The following is a 6,026-nucleotide window of genomic DNA, read 5'->3' as shown; positions in this document are numbered from 1 at the left end:
AAAAATGCAGTGGGTTTCCCTCTAAGACTATATCAAAATTACTAAATGTTTAACCACCAATAGTCGATGATTAATAAATCAGTGTGTTCTAGTGGTGTCGTCAAACAAAACAAAAGTTTTTTCATGGGAACCAAGAGATTGTGCTTAAGACTTGTATGTCAAACAAATTTGATAAATAAAATCCATTATTATTTTTGTACAATAACATAACATATAGACTTGATTCCTGACTTGTGACGTCAAGTTGTTATGTTACATTTGATCAGGTCTAGTCAGATAGCTAGTCCAGTAACCCCCCAATGGCAATGACATCAAGTTATGTTACATTTTGTTAGGTCTAGTCAAATCATTGATACGGTAATACAAGAAAATAACAGTCTTAGGGGCTTTTGATCTAAATTCCAGTTACTGTGCCAGTGTCATCAACATAGGTTATTTGTGCAGTTCATGCTGCCATCTTGTTTTTAATGATTAGACGTACTGTTTCAGCCACATTTCATACATATACCATAGATAAAGGCTAGCACCAATTGCTTGCACCTAACTACCAGAGGTCAAGGTCACAAAAAAAAAAAAAAATTCAATACAAAATGATTTCATAATGGGCAATTATGACTTGAAATAACCTTGATATCAAAAGCACGTCAAACACCCACCCATAAAAATGTACTTACCTTTGTTTGACATCCACTGACCAATGTGTTTTTCATGCTGGGGTGTCATTAAACATTCATTCGTTCGTTTGTTCGTTCGTTCATTCATTCGTTCACAAGATTCCACCACAGCTATGAGGTGATATTCAAGACCAGTACACCAACTAGTCTCTCACTAACAACAAAGCACTCACTAACAACAAACCACTCACCATTAACCCACTGTCCTGGACTGACAGCCCAGGTAGCCAAGGTGTGTGCCAGGACAGCATGCTTGAACCTTAACTGGATAAGTGCATAGAAACAAATTCAATGAAAACCCCACACAGAGTACCTTTATCGGTATATTTTATTAATGTCATAATTTTAAAAATCTTTGACTGTCATCTCACTTGCAGGAGGCTAAAGTCTGCCTTTTTTTCTTTTGTTTTTTGTCCTTTAAATATATATGATACTTGTTGACATTTTTTTGTGTTTTGAAAATATTAAATAAAATTTCACTTCCCACTCCTATTTTGAAAACAAATTGGATGAAAATATTCATAAATCCATTTTTAAAATTTAAATTCATTTTATTTTGAATTTAAAAATTGACCGAGGTGTAATTAAACAAATATTCCTTTTTGTTCTATTACTTTTGAATGTAAATTATTTTTTTATAATATGTTAAGAAAGTAAATCACGTGTAATTTTCGATGTATGTAAAATGCTTTTTGTTTTGTCTTTACATGTTAAAGCAGGATTCCACTGGTCCTGGAAAACATGAAAGTCATCAAGTAATACTCCAGTAAAACCTGATTTTTTAATAGATAGTTTGTGAAATTTATTCTGAATTTATTCATGTTTGTAATAATTATTAAAACTATTAATATTAGAATTAACTGTAATAATTGACAGTTATAGTTAATCATGGCTGTTTGATGGAAAAAATATTTTTGAGAATAATAGTAGTAAATACTATGGAACATCTTAATATATCAAAATAAATTAAATTTTGATTGCAGAAAATGAGTGGAAACCCCTGCAAAAGTGCTACCTGTCTGTGCACTGTGTGGTATTTTCTACATAAATCAAGATATTTTTGTATGTGTAGCTTTAAGCATTTATAATAAATTGTGGATGTCTTACATGTGAATGGAAATATGAGGCTAAACGTAATAAATATGAACCTAGCTTTTTATTTCATGTGTACGCAGATTTTAAGTTTAACATGTGAACATTCCATTTGGCAAGTTGAAATGTTGGATTCTTGTACACATACAGTGGACTCTTGTGTAATGTGGATTTCTGTGTAAACTGACAAGATCAGGGAGTCCCAGTCAGTGATAATTGTCTGGGTCAAATCTGTCTATCATACACTTTGAGTATGCCAGCACATTTTGTGTATGTCAGTACACTGTGTATGTCAGCACATTTTGTATATGTCAGTACACTTTGTGTATGTCAGCACATTTTGTGTATGTCAGTACATTTTGTGTATGTCAGCACATTTTGTATGTCTACACTTTGTGTATGTCAGCACATTTTGTATGTCTACACTTTGTGTATGTCAGCACATTTTGTGTATATCAGTACACTGTATATCAGTACACTTTGTGTATGTCAGTACACTGTGTCAGCACATTTTGTGTATGTCAGTACACTTTGTGTCAGCACATTTTGTGTATTTCAGCACATTTTGTCAGTCCCTCTTGAATTTGCTTTAGATAAAGAGTCCACTGTATTTGCATATTTATTTTTTGTTCATACTATGTTTGTACATGCACATGGATTCAGAATTTGCTTTTTATTATTCTGTTTGATTGAAAGTGCTTACTTGCATGGATGAAATGGATGAAGTCTTATTTATTACATGACTCTGTGACTAATTACCAGTACATGTATATATATATATATATGTATATATATATATATTGTGCTGAGATATATTGCAAAGCAGCCATTCCTGTTTTCGTTTTATTACATACCCATTTAGTCTTACTATAGTAATAAAGACAATTCTGACCATTCAATATAAAATATTTTGGTGTTTAACCAAATGACGTCATGTTCCTAGCCAGGATGCTCGGCATTCGGTCAATTCCATAAAATTCAACCAACTTTCCTGACGAAGTAACATTGTTTTTCCATGTTATTTATTGCACTCATTTGTAGTTCGTAAAATATAGTATTCTTTTGCACTATAAGCTTGTGTGGTAAATAATATGACAAAACAACTGGTATGTGGTTCTGTCTATTGTATAATGAAATTAATCCTCAAAACAATTGTATGCTTTTGCTGAGCCCAATTCTTCTGCATAATTTCCCCCTATCCTCCAAAGATTTGTTAATTTTTATCATTAAAGGGAACGCCTTTTTTCATACTATGGAATTTACTACAGGTTATTTATTTCTGAGCCGATTGATTTGTAAATTGCACACAAAAATAGTACTTTATTGTTATTTTCAAAACACTTTTACTGTTCTTCTTACGTCAAACCAAACAGAAAATATTTGCAAATTGTTTTTTTATTTAATGATGGGACGGACTATAGTATTTGTACAATTTCAGTTGGTAGGTCCCTGCAGGGTATTCATAGTAACTGTTATAACTGGCCATTGCTTACATTTATGAATTGGTTTACTTGCTAAGTATATTCCATTTAGTTTTTTTTGACAGTTATGTGAAAATAATATCGTCGATACTTTCAAATTTGTTTATATCAACATTAATGTAAATTAAGAAATATTAGTGATATTACAGTTGTACTATGCTGGACTTGTGTATTGTATCGTAAATAACAAAATATATGAGTGCATTTTAAAGGATAAATGTTGCTATTCTGGACTTTGTACTGTTATGAAAACAATTTATTGATAATACATTGATGGTTAATTTTGCTATGCTGAACTTTTGTACTTTATGTAAATGACTAAATATTAATGATAGTACATTGATGGTTAATGTTGCTATGCTGAACTTTTGTACTTTATGTAAATGACAAAATATTAATGATAGTACATTGATGGTTAATGTTGCTATGCTGAACTTTTGTACTTTATGTAAATGACAAAATATTAATGATAGTACATTGATGGTTAATTTTGTTATGCTGAACTTTTGTACTTTATGTAAATGACTAAACTTTTGTACTTTATGTAAATGACTAAATATTAATGATAGTACATTGATGGTTAATTTTGTTATACTGAACTTTTGTACTTTTATGTAAATGACAAAATATTAATGATAGTACATTAATGGTTAATTTTGCTATGCTGAATCTTTGTATTTATGTAAATGACAAAATATTAATGATAGTACATTAATTTGATGGTTAATGTTGCTATGCTGAACTTTTGTACTTTATGTAAATGACAAAATATTAATGATAGTAGATTGAGGGTTAATGTTGCTATGCCAAACTTTTGTACTTATGTAAATGACAAAATATTAATGATAGTACAATGAGGGCTAATGTTGCAGTACTCTTGTACCATATCATGAAATATTAATGCAGTGCAATTTAATCAGAACGGACCAGGCATGGATATGCAGGATTTTTGAAGGGGTGGGTGGGGGTGGGGTCCAAATCTGATGACTGATCTCTCCTTTTTCACAGGACAGTTAATATAATCACATTTCCCCTTAAAGGTTATGGTTGGTTTTCAAAATGGGGGGACCCATGGATCCACTACCTACTGATGTTGCTATGATGGATTGTTCAGTTCAGAATACCTCCCATTAAAATGGAATGAACCAGTTTGAAATTGGTCTCTTTAGTGGAAATTGAGGTTTAATTTTGAAAATACAGGCTTCAAGGGTAATTTTACGATTATCTTTCCTGGTGCCCTGTAGTTTCACTTATAGTTGTGCAATATGAATGTTATATATATATAATTATAAGCTGTATATTTTGTTGGATTTGCACGTGTTACAGTGGAAACTGGGGTATTAACTGGAACAGTCTTACGACACCAGTAATGTATTAACATTAATATGAGTACTGTCCTGCCATCACAAAATATACATGCATTGTTATAGTTTGTGAATAAAAACATGGTCAAATCTACTGTAACTACAATGATTTTTAAATATTTTTCGACAATGTGAAAAATGAGAAAATTAAATATGATAAAAATTAACGTGTTAATATGTGATAAATGACTTTCTCATCTCATGTGCAGAAACAATGAAATTACAACAAAAAAACACCTAAATAATAATATAATATATAATATTATAATTAAAATAGTTATGAAAATTCTACTTCAAAAATACCAATACATAATATTATTACAGTAGAAGTCAGGATTAAATGGAGATCATTGGATGTTTTGTTTTTTTGTTTATTTGTTTTTTGTTTTGTTTGCTTGCATGCTTGCCATAACAAGTGATCTCTCAGTAGATCATCAGATTCTATAGATATTGATATTAAATATTAAAATTATAATTCAAATAATAATAAAAAAATCATGCATTAGCAAAATGGGTGAAAGAATACTGTAACAGTTGATATATTGTGATTCATATCAAATTAATCTATGGATTCACAAATGATGCTTAAAGACATAGCAAAATGTAATATAAATATTCTGTATGAATGTATATTATATGCTATGTTTAATAATACCGCAATGAATACTTAGCTTGATGTTTTGGTACATACTGAGAATTAAAAATGCATTGTTATATAAAGTCAAGCAACAAATGTGTCTTGAAATATTGAAATATTGTTAGTGTCAAAGCAATTAGCTAGTCTTAGCCAATGTATAAATTTTGCAAACCACCATTTGTATCTGAAGTGCATAAAATAGAATAGATGTTTAACAACACCCCAGCACAAAAAATACATCGGCTATTGGATGTCAAACTATGGTAAATGCAAAACATTAAGTGTTGTTCAACATCAAGATAAAAATTCAATATTGAAGTGCATAGATGCAATGAAAATAATGCCTGCTTACAAAGTACACAACTTAGAAACTGCATTCACGAAGGTTCTCGTCACACCACTATGCGAGGTAGTGTGGTATTTAAGAATGAGATCATGCATGCATGCGTTCTCGTCTCTTCGAAATCTTTAGGATACATTCTCTGCATCAGTTTCGAATACATGATACAGGTTAGGTGTGAACAACATTTTTTCACAATTTTATAGTACTTATAGATTCTTACTCAGGATATTAGTACCGGTATTTAGAATTGCTGGTTATTGTGATGTTTGTTATAGCCGCAAAGTTTAAAATATTTTATGGAACGAATAGTGTCACCAATCTTTTGTATGAAATGAAGTCTACATTTTAGAAATGCATTGTGCTAAATTCTCATAATGTTTTGTTTTAGAACTTTTCTACCAATTATAAAATACAGATTTTTGAAGAATCTTTAAA

This window comes from Gigantopelta aegis, chromosome 8 (assembly GCF_016097555.1).
Source record: "Gigantopelta aegis isolate Gae_Host chromosome 8, Gae_host_genome, whole genome shotgun sequence".
Classification (NCBI taxonomy): Eukaryota; Metazoa; Mollusca; class Gastropoda; order Neomphalida; family Peltospiridae; genus Gigantopelta; species Gigantopelta aegis.
This window is presented reverse-complemented; position numbering follows the sequence as displayed.